This window comes from Diceros bicornis, unplaced genomic scaffold (assembly GCF_020826845.1).
Source record: "Diceros bicornis minor isolate mBicDic1 unplaced genomic scaffold, mDicBic1.mat.cur scaffold_202_ctg1, whole genome shotgun sequence".
NCBI lineage: Eukaryota > Metazoa > Chordata > Mammalia > Perissodactyla > Rhinocerotidae > Diceros > Diceros bicornis.
This window is the reverse complement of record NW_026691092.1, coordinates 169,630-189,378: the sequence shown is the minus strand read 5'-3', so window position 1 is coordinate 189,378 and position 19,749 is coordinate 169,630. Positions and strand designations below refer to the sequence as shown.

Genomic DNA, 19,749 nt, shown 5'->3' with positions numbered 1-19,749 from the left:
TAGCTAATATTGCCTTTAAGAGAGGAAAAGTCAAAATGTATAACTAATGAGATATGCTATTAAGTCAATACAATTAATTATATACTCTTTTTGATAAAACGAAGACATCTTAGAAATGAATTGAATATGCAGATGGAAGTGTCCCAAATCATTGAAGAACCAAGTTCTAGAAGAAAAATGTCAATTGAATTAAGGACTATTCTACGTTTATTTTGATAAGAATTGAATATTATTAATATTTTCAGGTTTTAAAACATCATACAGTCTTTAATTTAGATGACAGGAATAACCTGAGGCTTGCGGTGATTTTTTTCCCCTCTTTTTTCAGGCAAACTAAGGGTGATTCTCTTTTCAATTATTATTGCCAGGTCTTAGGTATAGTGATAATTTTTTCCTGAAATTTAATTTACATATGAATGGGATGAGTTTACATTTCTTCCATTTCTCACACTTTTCAAATTAACTTAATTAAAGAATATCAAAGGAATTTAAGTTACAAACAGAATAATTCTGAAAGAGAGAGTTTGGCTCTATCCTTTAAGACAAATAAAGAAACAGATATTAATTCACAGATATCAGTGAAGGGAAAGTACCGAATAAGAGTTTGAGTTAAATAGGAGTCATTGTGCATGTGTGTGTGTGTGTGTGTGTATGTGCGTGTGTAAGTGAAGCTTTGGAATCTTTGGAATATCACACAGTGAAAGTGACATAACTCAGTCTATGAGGATGAGGACGCCAAACCAGAAACCCTGACACTGTCGTTGCCAGGTAGCCACGAGCGGCCACTCAGGCATTAGGAAGCTGGTTAATCAGGACCTGAATTTCAGGAAAGCACTTAGTCGCCAATGAGCTCGAGTCTGAAAGGGCAATCGAGTCACCCCAAGGCAAAGAAAACAAAGATGAGCATCAGCTGAACAGCAGAATCCATAGAATCCTGCCGCCTGGAGTGCGCTGAGACCCGGAGCAAGGTGGATTCGGGGGTCAGGATTAGAAGGATGGTGAGAGAATGTCCCAGATGGGGAAAAGGAAGAACCAGGAAAGACAGGAAGACAGACCGAATATTCCCGCAACTCCCGTGATGCTGGCTGTCTGTTGTGCCTCTCCCTTGACCAACTCAGACTCCCTAAGCTTATTTCACTTTGAAACTTCTCTTAAATTTGGCAATTGATCAATAAAAAGAATTGTGAAGACATGTAAATCAAGTATTTAAAAGATGAGTCATTTTTAAACCACACAATTCTCCTAGTGTATTTTGCAATAAGCAAAGTTGTTCAATAAGAACTGTCAGATCAGGGAACTAACAATTTCAAAAGTAGATAAAATAACTAAAATGTGTGTTATTTAGCATGCAATTTGCACTCATTTGAGTTTATTAATGTTATGAAGCAGCAGCCCATTTTTTATCAGATTCCTTTCTTCATGCCCCAAATAAAATTTCCTGGAAATTCATATATAAATATCTATGAGGATGCAATGAACGCAAAGAGCAGGATGCTGCTACGTGCTGGAGAGAAAAATTGATGCATTTAAGCACATGACACTGGAGGAAGAAGAAAAACCTGAAAATGTGTGAAGAGACATTTCCCTCTAGTGTTTGTATTTTGCCCACACAGACACTAGCTCAGCTTTTATCAAGAGGGCCATAATCTGTTTTTTCTTTTTTCACAAAGGAAGCAATGAGAAGAGTGAGACTAAAGCAGTGTGCTGCCACTTCCCTGAGCTAGACAGGGTCAATCAGGGTCAGAAGTGCCAAGAAGATACCAGGGCAACACAGCTTATCAGGGCGTGTCTTTGGAGCCCTCAAGCGAGAAACATCTCCTGAGAGCAAAGAAAGTCAGAGAGAGACGCGGAGGGATACTCACGAGGTGGGGGAAATTGTAGGACTGACTTGAATTTTTTAAAGTAAATAATGTGTCTGTGATATGAGACGTAGTGGAAACACAGAGCCAATTAGTCTAACTTTTTAGACTTGTTCTCTACTAATCTTAATTATCTGACACAGCAGTGACCTTATCCAGTAATAAAATGAGGTTGAAAAACTCTCTTTCTTACAACCACTTTATTGAAACGTGATTGACATACAAAAAGCTATATATATTTAATACATACGAATCGATGAGTTTGCAGGTAAGTATACACCTGTGAAATCATCGCCACAATCTATGTGGTAAACATATCCATCAGCTCCAAAAGTTTCCTACTGCCCTCTTTAATAATTCATTACTATTATTTTTTGTGATAAGAACACTTGACATTAGATCTACCCCTTCAGCAAGTTTTTAAGTATACCATATATTATTAACTATAGATACTATCCTGTACACTAGATCTCTAGGTCTTATTCATCTTGTATACTTGAAACTTTGTGCTCTCCTATTAATATCTTCCCATATCCTCTTCCCCCCATTCCCTGGTAACCACCCTTCTACTCGCTGGTTCTATGAGTTCGGCTATTTCAGATTTCTCCTGTAAGTGGTATCATGCGTATTTGTCCTTCTGGACTGGTTTATTTCACTTAATATAATGACCTCCAGGTTCGTCCATGTTGCTGCAAATGGCAGAATTTCCTTCAATAAACATTAACGTTGCTTCCATGTTTTGTCTATTGTGAATAATGCTACAACGAACATAGGAGCACAAATAATGTTTTTATCTTCTCCTTAGTATTTAAGTGGTTAAATATAAAAGAAAGTACAGTGCCAAGAAAGAGGATATGAAAAGGAATATGCAGCCTGGTATATAAACCTATGAAGCTAAATTTAAAAATTCGAATATAGGGGCTCGCCTCGTGGTGGAGCAATTAAGTGCGCATGCTCCATTTTGGCAACCTGGGGTTCGCAGGTTCGGATCCCCGGCCTGGACCAACACAGCGCCTGTCAAGCCACGCTGTCACAGCGTCCCATATAAAGTAAAGGAAGATAGGCATGGATGTTAGCTCTGGGCTGATCTTCCTCACCAAAAAAAAAAAAAAAATGTGAGAGAGAGAAATGATTATTGGGTGTGTATATGTATGTATTTTTTCCTAGATTATAAAATAGTTTACATAATATGAAAGGCGAATTTTTGACTAGGAAAAATTGCAGAAACATAATGGATAAAAAGCCAATATCTTTTTAATAAGAGTACAAATCTATAGGAAATAGATGAAAACTCCAGTAGAAAATGTATAATGATGTATAAGAATATTATTAGACCATTTAAAAAAATTTAATATAATAAACAAATGTTTAACCTCTTGTTCGCTTAAATCAAAGCTAATTAAAATATTTTTGAAAATATTTTAATGCTAATATCAAACATCTAGAAGTTTTGTGGAAAAGGAAAGTCTCATTTACTGCTGGTGACAGTGCAATTTGCTGTGACAGCAACTTGGAAATATGTATCAGTTGATGTATTTGACAATATGTATCAACATATCAAAAAAGGTTAAAAGATGTTTTGCTTTATGATCTACACTTTACTACCAGAAATTAATCCTAGAGAAGTAATCACAGACTGTAGTAACCAAAGTGTTAGCCACGGGAATTTACATTGGTGCACTATTGACAATAGCAAAATATTGAAAACAGCTATTCAACAATAAATTGTTGGGATTTTCTAAATCTTATAAATTTTTAAATAAATTTTACAAATTTATAAAATTGTGGGATTTTATTAATAAACTATAACATAGTCCCTCGATGTAGTTACAAAAAAGAAAACTGTGGGTAATAAATGTGTCCTTCTCTCCCTGTTTCTCTCTGTCTCTCTCTCTCTGCCTCTTTCTCTGCGTGTGTGTGTGTATATATATATTTTTTATGTGTGTGTATATATATATAAAATGGAATTGTATACTCCTAATTTTAAGAAGGATTATTTATTTTCGGGTAGTGGCGTTTTAGAAGACTTTAGTTTGCTTCATTTTCTTATTCATATTTTCAAAAGTGTTCTGCAGTAAATGTGGATTTATTTTACAATATGTAAAATATAAAAGTTATAAAAGCAAATCTAAGAGAGCTTTCTCTCATACATTAGAGAGGGAGAATTAAACTAATTAAATGGCCTAAAACTCATTTAAAAACAAATAAAAAAAGCCACTTGGTCACAATGGCTTTCTAAGAGCACTACCTCACAGTTGAAAACGGTGGTTTAGCATTTCATTTGACAAATCTATATGCCTGTCTGTTGTTTGCTGAAGAATTGCAACAGTCATTGCCGGGAATGTTTCTGATTTATCAGTCACTCTCTTATGAGTGTTATTTGTAAACTGTGAGAGTAAAATGATTCTTCCTTATGATATACTAAATAATAAAGGACAATGTATATTTCTTAAATGTAAAATGCAGGATTTTACTTCTTGGTGAAATGCTTGATTTCCTTTTATATTCACGCATTTTCTTTATTAACAAAACATTGGATATATGGAGAAAACAATTGGGAACACAGATAGTATTTTTGCACGTCAAGAGATCAAAAAAATTATAGTTATAAATTCTCAAAGATATCTTGAAGAATAATATATGATATGCAGGGATGTGCAGTTTATACTTTATAATCTACTAATGCCCATGCTGAAACCTGCTTTAAGAGGATACGGCTCCTCCTCTTCAATATGCATTTTAGCATCCTGTCAGCAAGCTTTACTGACTTAATTTTGTTGGATGCTCCAAAAAAGAAAAATAAGTATTGACAGATCAATCAATGTCTGCTAAGCCTGGAATTTGTCTATACATTATGAATTTAATGTCACTCAATTTAAAAGGGAAAGAATATATGTTGAGCTAGTCCTGCACATTGTAATACTTCCATAGGTCAAATCTGAAAGTAAACTAGAGTCGTCCTAAGGTTGAATAATTAAAAAAAATAAACAGTATAAGATCCAAGGAAAAGTAATTATTCATATCATTAACATTTTTCTTAAACTGTACTCAGCTTTTTCATTTAAACCTATACAACAGGAGATATACTATTTATTGGTATTTTAATCTAATTAGTTCCTATTTTCTTTTAAGAAAACTGGAAAATTTTGGTTATCTAACCATGTGACTTGAAGGATGTTTTGCCAGTCAAATCATTTTGGGCAACTATATGGGAATACAAATGATTTACAAATGATCAAATGATATTTCCAAAAACAATCCTCATCAGTAAAATAATGGAAGTAATATTTGGAATTATAAAAAAAAAAAATCAATGCAAATTCAAATTAAAGATTTTGTAACACGAAATCCATGTTTAAGGCTCTTGAAACAAACTATTTTTCCAGATATGAATCTAAACTTTTGTATATGATATTACCAGTATAGTACAGTCATTCAGGCAGATTTTCATGGATTTTGCCATTTTATTATCTGATATAAGTGGGATATAAGTTATATCCCACTTACTCAAAAATCTTAATTGAAAATGTTATATGTTTTATGTATATACGCATTGTTCTCAGATATGCTTTCAGAATTTTCACTTAAGGAAACTGTGTTCCAAGATATGAATATTCATCCTGTTTAAATACAGAAACTCAGCTGTGGTTTTTTTTCATTTTTTTTTTCTTTGCATTGAAAATAGAAGTATTGTCACTCAGTTCCTCTGAGAGTTGGAGGATTAAGTCGTCCTTTTCCTCCTGGAAAAGAAAAATCATTTCTATTTTGCTATGATTTATGAGTAATGGACATGAAAGCATATTATGAAAGAATAAGAGAGGAATGCATTTTTTGTTTTTAGGAGTAAAAAATTGTTAGAGGTTGGCCAGAACATCTAGAAAGGAGCTAGCTGGGTGAGTTCCCCAAAGATATACAGAATTCTGGAACCTAAACCAAAGAAAATCATCCAAGAAAAAGTGCCTGCTATCCTGGAAGAGCCCAGTCAATGTATCTGATGATGGAATAGACTGTTCAGAATTCACAGGGGACCTATATTCTCCGCCTCCAAGTTTGAACCATACGTGTTTCTCAAGGCTCAATTTAATGACACTGCCAAGGTATATACAGCTGATCCTTATTATTCAGATTCAGTATTTGCAAATTTGCCTACTCGCTAAAATTTATTCATAATCCCCAATTAATACCTGCAGCACTTTCCCAGTCACCGTGGACATGCTAAGGTGCAATAAGACTATGACATCCCTTCTTATTTCAGCTCTCAGGCTGTAAACAAGTGTCCTTTTCAAAGTCTGTTTAGTATGTTTTTCACATTTTTGTGCTTTTTGTTGGTTATTTCACTATTTAAAATGCTCCCAAACATAGTATGGTAGTTCTGTCTAGTGTTTCTAAGCCCAAGAAAGCTGTGATGTGTCTTATGGAAAAGATGTGAATGTTAGATAAGCTTTGTAAGGGACTTATAGTATTGTTGGCTGTGAGTTTAATGTTAATGAATCAAAAATATATATTAAGTAAGGTGACTTTAAACAGAAACACACATAAAACCATGTTTGCATTGATTGTTTGACAAAAAGGTTGTGACCAAAGGCTCACAAAATCTTAACCCTGTATTTCCCCTTGGAGCAATGATTCAGTATTCACTAATTCATTGTTTGAGGCAACTTTATAGACCATAACTATTGCAAATAATGAGAATCAACTCCCTATCTATCTATCTATCTATCTATCTATCATGTATCATGCGTTGAATGCATACATCTAAGCCAAACAAGTCTACAGCATTCTTATTCAGAAACTAGGATGTCCAAATGCTTAACTTTGATAAATCCCACAGTTTCCAAAAAAATTTAGAAACAAAATAGGAGACTTTTAAATAACTAATGGGTAAAAAAAGAAATCAAAGCAGAAATTAGAATGTATTTTGCACTACATGAAAATGAAAACACAATATATACAAATCTCTGGGATACACCCAAAACAAATTTAAAGGGAAATTTATAGCACCAAATGCTTTTATTAGAAAGAAGAAAGGTCTCAAATCAATGACCACAGAGCTCACCTCAACACATTAGAAAAAAAAAAGCTAATTGAACTCACATACGGAAAAGGAAGAAGATGATAACAATCAGAGCATAAATAAATGAAATAGAATACACAAGGGTCTTCAGCATTTTATTTTACCCCCCTCCTGTCTTTCACATTATTATTGTCATTATTATTGTGTTTTTAATTCTACATATATTTTAAATTGACAGATGATATTATTATGGTTTTTACCATCAATATTCATTTACATTTACCCATCTGTTTATCTTTTTCATTGTTCTTCATTTCTTCTTCAATTCTTATATTTTTATCTGGGATTACTTTCCTTATCTCTGAAAAACTCTGTAAAACTCCTTTAGTATTTCACATAGTGCACATCTGCTGGCTATGAAATCTTATTTTTGTTTGCCTGAAATATTTTTATTTCCCCTTCGTTTTTAAAGAATATTCTACTGGTTACAGAATTCTATGTTGGCAGTTGTCTCCTGTGAGCACAATAAAGTTGTCATACTATTGTTTTCTGACTTGCAAACTTACTATTCTCGAAGGTTGGTTCTCAGTTCCAATGTTAACCATTTGATGATAATGAATCTTTTTTGTCTTTGACTGTCTTTAGTATAATTTATCTTTGTTATTTAGCAGTTTCATTAGGATATACCTAGCTATTTTTGGTTCCTAGATCTTCTTGATCCTGTAGATTCTATATCTCTCGTCAGTTTCGGAAGACTGTCAACTAGAACCATTTTAAATATTGCTTTTGTCTACTCTGCCTCTCTTCTTCTGGGATTCAAATTAAGTGTATATTAATGCTTTTCACCATGACCTCTTACAATCATTTCTGTATTTTCCTTCCTTTTATTTCTCTCCATGTCTCAGTAAAGATATTTTCTACTTTCTTTTCTTCAAGTTCACTTATCCTTTCTTTCGTTGTGTCTAATCTATATTTAAACTTATATATTGAGTTCTTAATGTCAATTACTGTATTTTCCATTCAATTATTTTTAAAGATTTCACTTCTCTGACAAAATTTTCTATCATATCAAATGTTTTCATGAACATAATAATCAGAGATATTTTAGACTGAGTAGGCTGGTGAAATACTTGGCTGTGGGTCTGTATCTATTATTTCTTTATTCTTTGGTTTGTGGTCGTTTCTTCCTTGACCCTAATATGCCTTGAAATTTTTTTATTGGATTCCAGTCATTTTGAATAAAAAATTACAAAAACTCTTCTCTGATAATTTTATCTTCTTTCAGAGAGATTTTACTTTTTTTTCCCCTAAATGACAGTCAGAGCATAAACAAATCATTTTGATCCAATCAGGGTTTTAAGATGATAGGAAGGTGAGTTTTAGTCTCTTTGAGGTATGGTCTAGTTCTGACTTGTTCTTTTTTTTCATAGAGCATAACTTTTCAAAGGTCTCAAATGAAATACTAGAGCAATTACCGGGCCCCTTTCTTCTTGACAGACCCTAAATTCCCAATTTTTTTTTCCCAGCACATTGAACCTGACAAAACATCTGCTTCAGTTTTTACCTTCTGAGCGTCAGCTGTCTTCTTGTCGTCTTGGTCTCTCAGTCCACAACAGCTTAGAAACGGACAAACGCCTTACAGTGAATATCAACTTAGAAAATCAGACACACTTCTCTGTGTTTCCTATTTCTTGAGGATCTTGGTCCCTCCAATTCTGACTGGTTGGTTATACCTGTGCTTCATATTATCTTGTCTCTTTAGCCCTGTAAGACTGTCAAGAGTCCTGAGTTTTTGCTTTCTGCTTAGTCTCTCTGCCTTCAGCCACTTAGCGATGGAAAATACCTCAAGGGGAAATTTTGTGGAAAGTTGGGCTCATACTGTGTATTCCTTTTATTAGGATATTGTCCTAACAATTGCTGGATGCCCTAGATACTCTCCAATGCCTCCAATAAGTAAGGTGTTTTCTTTTTCTTTTCTTAAATGTGATTTTTATAGTTATTCTTGGTGAAAGTTGGTTTGATACAAGCTAGTCATTTACAACTATATGGAGAATTTTAAATTCAGAGAAGTACTGTTGTTAAGAAATTGTGAACGTAGATTGCCTGTTACCAAATAGATAATCAGCAATTTAATAATATTATGTAAAGCTACTTTTGAGTCACAAAAAGATTCTTTAAAGGAATATTACTTGGAGGAAATGTCTACATTAATTAATATGGACAAGTAGAAAAATATATATCTATTACCATTTTTCAGGCCCAGTTTGCTAATGACCTCTGTGTGTTGTTTTGGGCACAGTTAATCATCAAAAGTGGAGGACAGACAAGAATTGTTTGAAGTCTCTTTCAGCATTTTTTTCTGTTTAGTCATAAGTAATATTAGAACAAGTGATCTTAGAGCCAACTTTCAATGAGCAGTTAATGGTGGTATTTGAGCAGTCAGAAGATGAGTTCTGGAACATAACATAGAGTTAAAATATATGCAATAAATCCAAGAAGGATATCAAACACTGAGGTCTTACTAACCCCTTTGGAAAACAAAACTGTGTAAGTATTTGCACAGCATAAGTAAATGAGATAAATACCGAAACAAACACAAGTTATTTATTAAAAGAGGTAACAATTAAAAAATTGAACACAAAGTCAAAAAACAACTCAAAGTAATCAATCATTACAATAAAAAGAGTTTTTTGTTGTTGTTGTTGAGGAAGATCGGCCCTGAGCTAACAGCCGTGCCAATCTTCCTCTATTTTGTATTTGGGATGCTGCCACATCGTGGCTTGATGAGTGGTGTGTAGGTCCACACCCAGGATCCAAATCTGCTAACCCTGGGCCACTGGAGCAGAGTGCGTGAACTTAACCACTATGCCACCAGGCCAGCCCCCCTCAAAGGATTTTTTTAATATTAAAATTGATTATTATCTAAAAAGCATGACTCTTGGAATGTGTTATTTCTCTTTTGTTGTCATAATTATTACGTGATTTGTAATTTGCAGTTAAAGTACTCAGATTCTTGAGGTTCATTCTCATTCCGCTGGAGTCTAGGAAAGTCATCTCTTAGAGGTTGAGCTGAAACAAAATAATAATAACAATAAATAGTTTCTTTTTTTATATAACAGCCTCAGCCATAAGGGGAAACCATACAGTTTTGGACAACACGAAGGGGTGAACTCAGTTGGAACAGGTTAAACGTCCCACTCAATCTCCATTGTTGAGTGAAGGGTGAGTGGACCACTGGCCCTGTTTGCATTAATCTGTCCACAAACAAAACCTCTTCTTTGGCAATGTCATGTGAACTTAATCACTAACTTCAAATTCGTCTGACAAAATATTCAACATTAATAAGGCAGTAAAATTAAGATTCTTACCATTCTCAGTCAGATTTCCCTATGCCAGCAAAAATAGTCAATCAGTAAAATCAGTGATGTATTTAATAGTCATAGCTGATCATTCCATTTTCATTGAAGACATTTTTGAACTCTCGATTTTCCTAAGGCTTAAACACTAGACTTTGCAGCTTTCATATTATACAGAATATTCTGTTCGTGCTAAAATTACATCATACAATTGAAAATACATTTACCACTTTGAGCTTATTTTATGCAAGGCAAAAGACCAAATAGGCATGGCTATAACATTGTACTTGTCATTATCTTCTTCTATGACATTCTTTTTTTTTTGTGAGGAAGATCAGCCCCGAGCTAACATCCGATGCCCATCCTCCTCTTTTTTTTTTTTTTTTTTTTTTTTGCAGAGGAAGATTGGCCCTGACATGAGATCCATGCCCATCTTCCTCTACTTTATATGGGACGCTGCCACAGCATGGTGTGACAAGCAGTGCGTCGGTGTGTGCCCAGGATCCGGGCCGTGAACCTCGGGCCGCCTAAGCAGAGCGTGCCCACTTAACTGCTTGCACCACTGCGCCAGCCCCCGACATTCTTTATTAACTTCAAATTTGAAGTGATATGTTAGCAATTTGAATCTTCATGTGAATGATTTAAATGTATTTTTGTTGCCTTTGTGTAGAATGGAGTCCAGGCTGGCGTCACCCGTATGCCATGCTTTTGTACATATGTGTTAATGATTATAAGTGATCATTCATTAGATCTAGTCCACAGAGAGTCTTTGTCATATAGTCTACATAATAGCACATAGAAGGCTCAGGATAGAGTTTTCTTGAGAAGAGTAATAAGATTATATAACATAGTTTTAATAATATTCATATTTTAATAATATTCATAATTTTAAAATTTTTATGTCAAATTTTAAAAGGACAACTTTATCACTTCAGCAAGAAGTTAGCATGCTCTTTAGATAGATTCTGTACTGTGACTTATAGATAGAAAATCATCTTTGATGATAAAATCACATTTTAAGCATTTTCTTTCCTAGTCTCTGATATTACATCAGTTCTTAATATAAATTCAACTCATAAACATCTACTAGGTATCTCAATTCATAGTTGTGAGACATTATGCTTACCTAATGTATCAGGCACTTTTTTCCCCCAGAAGTGATATTTTCTGATGTTACAACCATGAAAATCAGGGTGAAACTCTGGGATTTCAGGGAGGCATCAGAAGACAAGAGTAAAGAATGAAGTACAAAAATAAAAACACTTTAATTTCATGATTGGAAAAGTCTTACCCTAATCCTTGAGTATATCTTCTATGCCCTTCTCTTGTATGCCTATATTGTTGCTGTGGTATCTGCCTCCAGTGCACCAGAGAGCCACCAAACCAGGCACCTCCATGCTAATGAAACCCTTTGCTGACCACTGAGGGCCATTGTAGAAGAGGAGGGGCCTGCAAGATTTGTCAGAGATGGTCACCAGGGGTGGAGAGTTGGAGAAGGTCATCAAGAGTACGTGATCTCCAGCTGAAACTCTAACCAGACCGGAGCAATTGGAGGCTCCTCATCCACTCCCCTGTCCTTGGAATGCATATTTGGCCCACCATTCACACTAGGAGCCACTTCAAGGACACAGCCTTGGGCGAGTAATGTGTTGTTGAGACCATGTGGATGGTATTCATGACTGAATCTCATTAAGGACTCTAAATAAACTCTTAAATTAAGAACTTGGCAGGCGGATGTGGAGATCTACTTGTCTTGCGGCCAAGATTAGCCTTGTAAGTTGCCTTGCTTATTAAAACAGCCACCTAACCCCCTCCCCATAAAAATCGTAGTATTTTTATATTGTATCGGTGGGTTTTTTCCTGAGCAACTACAAATAAGGTAGAAGGAAAGTGAAATTGCTCAGGTATCTGCCTCCTTGAGAAAGACTGCATTCCTAATCGCAGTCAACCGCGTTACACATATGCGCCATATATAAAGTAGTATTTAAGAGTTCAGACTGAACTGGCTTTAAATGTAGGCATATCGCTAAGTGTAAATTTACATTTTACACTTAGCCTCTCCAAGCCTTAGTTTCGCTACCTGTGAAATGTTCTATGGTTGCTGTGAATTTCACAAAAAATACAAAAAAGTCTAACACAGTAGCTGCACATGGTACGCATATTGGCTGTTTTATCATAAGTATTATTATAGCTGATTTTATTAGTAGGAATGAAGAAATGTTTATATAGTTCAATGGAAAAGTAACTCATGTATTTATGGCAGAATGGAACATCTATACAGCTCTACAGTCCCCTATAGAGCTCTCAAACAAATCATATTCAACTGGTCCTATATGAATAACCCCAATCAACATTTCTACTTATGATTTTCCACTTACAAATTTTTTAAGAAAATATTAATAATTATAAATACTTACGGGAATTTTATTTTTATGTTGGATAAAAAGTAGAATCATTCTCTAGACATTACACAACAACCTGCCTGTTTCAGTTAACATGAACATCTTCTTAGTTCAATACATACTTGTTGCTATTGTTAATCATACTACCAGCTACTCAATCACCAAAGCAAGAAAATTGAAAAAATTATTCTTATTTGTCTCTTTCCCTCTCCCTCTATGTTTGGTTTGATCACCAGATTTTAATTTCTAAATATTTATTATATCAAATCTTCTATGTCCTTATTATAACCACTTTATTTCACTCCCTCAAAATTTCTTCTCGTAACCATTGCATTATCTCCCTAACCAGGCTCCTTCCATGCAGACATTTATACCAAATAAAAATACTCAATTATATTCTTACTAAATTGCGTCTCTGATTTTATTACACCTTTGCCTAAATTTTTTCAAATTCTTTCCTGAGAAGATAAGGTCTAAGCTCTTTATATGTCATTTAAGACCTTTCATAATGCAATTTCTATCTGTTTCTCCAACTTACCTACCACGCTTCCTACCTTATACTTTATCCTCAAGCAAGCTATGCTGCTTATAAATTTTCCCATATCGACCTTTCCCTTTTATATCTTCAGTTTATTCTCTTTACATGAAATTCCCATTCCCTAAATTCATCATTGGCTAATGCAATCGAAACATCACTCAGTAGAAGCAACACCACCACTTCCCACATCAGTCTCTCTCAGTATGGCTTAAATGGCATTCTTCGGAGTCTTGTGACACCCTCTGTATAATCCCACCATTTTTCACATCACATTGAATTATAATTTTCTATTCATAGGTCTAATTATGAACTTTTGGAAGTTGGGAGAATTTTCTTACTTTAATCGTATTTATTGTATGTTTCTAGTATATACATAGGTGGCAAGTGTTTTTTCAGTCAAAATGGTGGATTTGAGAGGTTGAATGAACATAGCCTGGCTGCTTTTTAGGTCTTAGGAATTGAGAAAAAGAGTAAGAGAGACAGAAAACTTCAATGTTTCTATTTTTTGGTAATGAGAGTATGATATTACCATGTTCTGAGTTAAGGAATATAGAAGGAAGACCAAATCTGGGTAACAATATGAAAAATTCAGTTTAATAAGAGATATCTACACTATACCCAAATGGAGATGTGCAATAATAAATGAGATCTAGAAGTCTAAACATCAAAGAAAACAAAGAGAAATACGGTCTAGAAATATAAATGTATGACTTTTCACTGTAAAGTTGAGATTAGAAGCCTCCTAGAAAGATTCCATAGGATGAGAAGAAGGCCTTTCATAGTGTAGTCCTATCTGTTTTTCAGATAGGAGCACCATCATTTAAGGGATGTACAGGTGATGAGAAGTTTAAGTAAGAACTCAATATAAACAACCCAAAAGTAGGATTAAGTGATGCAACCAGTAGTCAAAAATCAATTACCTATAGTAGTCAGTCTTATAACACAAAGGGGGAAAGTGAGCCTCACGTAAGGATTCTGGTAATGTCATCACATTTTGTTCTTAGTTCTGCAGCTGACACTCTGTCTCAGTGTTAGGAAGACACAAAGGATTGGATTACTGAAAATAGAATATCTTATAGCAAGGAGGCCTCAGCTCTTTAGCACTATTCGATCATTTCCACAAGAAGACATAGAATCTTTGTTGCCCAATATTCTCACTTTTCAATACAGACTTTTATGCTAATTTCTTATTTTTAAATATTAAACAGTGCATGAGACAAAGAAAAGACAACTCTAGGCTGGGTTCAGGATGCTGACCACAATTTTGGAACCTCTGTACTACTTGGAAAAAAGTCTGTGTTCAAGATGGTATAGAAATATCTGATTTAAATAACTGAGGTTCCAAACATAGGCAATAATTTTAACATAGGTGTGAAACACTGAAATTTATCTAACAGCAGTGTAGCTGAAAGATGGCCAGATTGGGTTTCAGAAAACCTGTTCTTTCATTCGATTATATTATTTAGTAAATATATATGAACATCATTAACTCATCATCTATTTTATGGGAATAAAATGAGAAAAAGAAAATGCTTGGGAAGTCATAAGCATTATATTTAGCATATAGCATTATAATTAAATTTATTAGTCATACGGTTCATTTGAAATCAATAACTTCAATGTGGTTCTTTGTAATTCATGTCAATGTATATATGTAGTACATATAGAATGTAGAGAAGTATACAGCAAAAATTCATCTCCTCCTACCCTCTTATATAAGCAGCAGCCCCAACATGATGCTTATCACTCCACCTCACCACTTAATGAAGATAGACAATATTTGGTGGCGGTAGTGGTGTGGTTATGACAGGTAATTTGTATTAAATACTCTCCTAGATATAGTAATTTATAGTAATACACTTAATTCTGAATGATAATTCACATATACCATTAATCAGTTAGAGAAATGAAGATGACTCACGTTTGATAATTTCCAGATATATTTAGAAGTACAATATGTTCCTTGAAGTATAGTCACCTACCAACCAAAATCTCCAAATCATAGAAGAATGATTTCTGTCTGACCTCAATGTTTAGTAAGCTAGAACTAGATGGAAAATATTCTCAAGCTTCAGAAGAATTAAAAAAAAACTTCAAAGAGAAAATGTAGTCATCTGAAAAAGTGTGATACAGTATGCTCATTGGAATTGAAATGGTCCTTGGTTAAAAAGTTTAAGAAAGTAAATTAAAATGCCAAGCATGACGGATAACTTGAGCAATAAAGAATATGTTTCACTCTCTCTCCACAGTAACAGGAAAAGAGTTCAGTCCAATTAAATATTCATGAAACAAAAGATCAAGGCTTTAAGTCTTAGACCAAGTTCAAGACTGGGCATGAACTAATGATCCAATAGTTTATATGAATATTAAACATTTAGTAGAGAAATAACTCAGAATTACATTTTGGAAGGGATTCCATTTTAATTTAATTCTCTGATAGTTAATTTTACCAATTCTGGGTAAGAAATTGATTGACATATAACACAATTATATCCAAGACCATATACTGAAGATTACTCAATTGATGGTTGCCCTAAGTTTCAGCAGTAAAAGATGCACTGAGTAATTTTTATTATATTGTGGTAACAGTTGCTGTTCTTTCCCCAAATCTTTTAACTTCTCACACATACGAAAATTAAATATGAGCTGATAGGCAAGGATACATGTGCGAATTTAATTACTATACTTTGCCCCAAAACTTGCTGCAAACTTAGTTTGAAGGGGTGTTCCTATGTATTATTTTTAGCATTAGTTGTTAGTGAGGCACACATTGCATGTATTAATCATTTGAAATGAAAACTCCCTCCTGAGACCTCCCTAGAAACACGTGTAAGCAATTTCGTTTCAAAAGATTGATGGAATAGAAATATACCCAAGGAAGCTTTGACAGGTTTGACATCCTCCTTTTAAAGATCCAGGAATAAGTGAGGTTAATCCTGCCACAGGCAGAATGCCTCCTCTAAGTGTCTATAAACCAGTGAAATGTGCAGGGGGCCTCAGACACCGCTGAGAGGTCCAGCGAAAATAATCATCTGCTCTTCATGCCGAAAGGCAGCAAACACCGCAGGGGAGATCAAGTCCCAGACTTCCAATCCATCCTCCGTGCAGCAGGCCTGTGGCCATACTTCCCCGGAGAAGGCGCCTTGTCCGTCACTACAACCAGTTCAACCAAAGTATTTTATCCATTTATTTATTTTCAAGTTGTCTACGATGTTTTTGGAAGCAACGGCAGACAAAGCTTCCTCTAGAAAGCCTAAGGGATCTGTATTCCTTTTGAGCAAAATGGCCTGCAGACATTTTTGCAAAACTACTGATAAAAGAACTCTGAGTACCAACATGTTGGCTGAACCAAAATAAAGCATGTACCAGTACATGCCAGTGTACACACCAGTGTAGTGTGATGAAATGGGAAATTTAGAAAAGAAAAAAACTAAAGGGAGCAAAGAGGCTAGATAGAATATAACAATTTATTATTACATGAATTTATTCTCATTTGCCCAGCCTAGTGTTTACTCAAGATATCAGAAACTTCTACCTAATGACAAAATGTTATTTGAAATTACACCATGCACTTTCATTAGCAAAGAAAGAAATCACTGAGATAAGAATTCATATACTTTCCTCAGAGGTGTCTTGTATCATATTTTATTTTAACACCTGCATGAGCTTATGTTTTATACTATGAGTATCTAGGGTTCATGAGTTTCAATTTACTTTTTTCTGTACACACAATATATTTCACAGTCATTGCCATATAATGGATATTCAATAAATGTTTGTTGAATGTTTTGATGAATAAAATTCTTTTTAGATCAGAGTCTTAACTTTGAGTCAATAGAGGATATTTAATAGACTCATGATCCCCTAAAAGTGTACACCAGGTGCTTGTGTTAATGTTCAAAAGTCCATTTTATTCCTGTGGAGAAATCCATATATTTCACCATATTTCCAAAGAGCATCATGATTTCCCTCCCATAAATGATTGTCTCTTTTCTTTAAAGAAATGTAAAGATACAATCTTTCAAGGCAGTATGATATAACAGAAAAGTCTAGGACTTACCGAAAACTCTCAGAAAACCTCATACTTTACAGTGATTTGTTAGAAACGTTTCTGTAAAATTAGAAAAGACAAGGATATTGATTAGGACCATTTGTTTTGAACACTGTAATGAGGTCTTATCCAGAGCAGTAATAAAATTTTTTTTAATATTAATAAGACATGTAAAGTTTGGAAAGAATTGTAAAGAAGAGCATGATTGTGTGTAGATGGTATGATCATCTATATAACAAACATGGGATAATGTGTAGATGATAATTAGAATTAATATAAGAATTCAACAAGATTGCCAGACAACAAAATCAATATTTTAAAATAATGGGAGTTCCAATAAATTACGGAGAAAAAAGTAAAGAACACATAATTTAAAAGATTCATTTACTAAGAAGCTAAAATTATAAGAACTTTGGAATATATCTAGTATCGAATGTACATTTTATAGAAAAATGTAAAAGTGTATTAAAGAATATAAATATTGAAAAATAGAAATTTCATAAAATAAACAATAAATGAAAAAAGAAAGTTCATCTAGTTTCTTTTAACAAGGCACAACAAAACTCTAAAACATAATAATAATAAAACTGATTATATTGAAATTAATGATTCATTTAACATGTAACTCCATAAAAGACAGTCTACCCAAAGGAATCAGAGCTTTTCAATGTATATAACTAGCAAAGATATGGTATCCAGAATACATTCAAAATGTTTACAAATCAATAATAATTTTAAAAAATAGGTATGAACTGAATATATAGTAAAATTGGGAATAGGCATAGACATCAGAGTAGAAATAGTAATGATTATTATTATTAGCATTAGCATCATGATTACTATGGTTATTTAACCTGGACTTGATTTAAGCAATCTTTTCTTCTAGTTCTTTCCTTTTCCAGATCAAGTTTTAACAATCCTGAGAGGTCTCACCCCAAATCACAAAGATTTCCAAAACTACTTTTTTTTAATCCCAAATCTGAATTTCAATCTATTATCACAACACTTAATCCATTGACTCCAATTATTAGATAAATAAATGCTTTTCTATGCACACGATAATTAAGACGACCACCAGCGAATAAGGGAAAACAAATACTCACAGCAAATTATAAGGGAACTCAGTATAGAAAAAGTTAGCTCAGCCTAAGAGTAGCAGAGTGAGACTCAGCCAGTCATCACAGCAATGTAAAGCAAACTACAAACTAAAACACTCTGACAAACTTTATTATCATAATTCTAATTAATCTTTATCAGTTAATTTTGTGGTTGATATGCATAAGTAACAGAGATATGAAAATTAAATATGGGGCCGGCCCCATGGCCTAGTGGTTAAGTTCGGTGCGCTCTGCTTTGGCAGCCTGGGTTCAGTTCCCAGGTGCAGACCTAAACCACTCATCGGTGGCCATGTGGTGGTGGTGACCCACATACAAAACAGAGAAAGATTGGCACAGATGTTAGCTCTGGGCTAATCTTCCTCAGCAAAACAAAAATTAAATAGTAGGCATTTTCATCCTATTTTCTAGCAATAAGATTAATGATCTTACATCATGACCCCTGAAGATAATTGGATTTCAAGGTATAAATATTACATATAAACAACGCATTTTCATTTAGATGTCATGACTCTAATTCAAAGTATTTTACCAAGTATTGGTTCTGTCAATTAAGGACTTTTTGAGGCTAAGGTTCATAAAGTAAGAATTTTTGTATATTTCTAATTTTTGAATATTTTATCTGTATAGCATGACCTTCTTTACATCTAGTGATGATTTTAGCTTTAAATCTATTTTGTGTCTTATTAACATAGTCATGCCAGATAGTATCATATTGTTTTTCACCTTTTTACTTTCAGTTCTCTGATTTCTGATATTTTAGATATGATCTTTTGAATAGTATAAAATTGGAATTCATGTTTTTATGCAGCCTGATTTTTTAACTTTCATACCAAATATTTATTCCATTAACATTCAATTTAATTACAGATATATCTGGGTCTATAACTACCATCTTATTTCATTCTACTAATTTATTTCTTTCATTCTATGTTTTTTCTTCTCTCCATTATTGTCTTTTGGTGGTTATTTTGTGTATGTTTGAGTAGGTATTTTTTCTCACATTCTACTCTTTTTAACTTTACTACATTGGACTGTATGCTGTCTATTCTATTCTCTTAAGGTTATAGTAACACATATATAACTTACCAATGTTGAAAATTAATCAATACACTTATTCTCTTCTCTCATCTTACAAGGACGTCAATTACTACTCTTCCTCACTTATATGTTATTATTTTGTTTGTTTTAATTCTATCTTGTCCCTTTTAACCTCACAAAACAATATTGTTTTTAAAAGATTAAAGATCACTTAGATTTACTACACATTTACCACTTATTTGATTATTCATTCCTTCTCACAACCTCCAATATTTTCCTTGTTATCACTTCTGCCTTTCCACATCTTTTAGATTTTCCTTTAAGGAGGATCTACTGGTGGGAACATTTTTGCTGATTTTGTCTCTTTTAGGAC

General features: G+C 33.8%; 1 long non-coding RNA gene across 1 annotated transcript; it reads right to left on the bottom strand.

Moving 5' to 3' along the window:
- Positions 1-9,816: 9,816 nt before the first annotated feature.
- LOC131402662 (uncharacterized) lies at positions 9,817-17,283 on the bottom strand. The gene is made up of 3 exons (XR_009218877.1): positions 17,230-17,283; positions 11,356-11,430; positions 9,817-9,942 (listed from the first exon to the last, which is right to left on the bottom strand). It is a non-coding gene; the product is annotated as an uncharacterized LOC131402662 (long non-coding RNA).
- Positions 17,284-19,749: the final 2,466 nt, after the last annotated feature.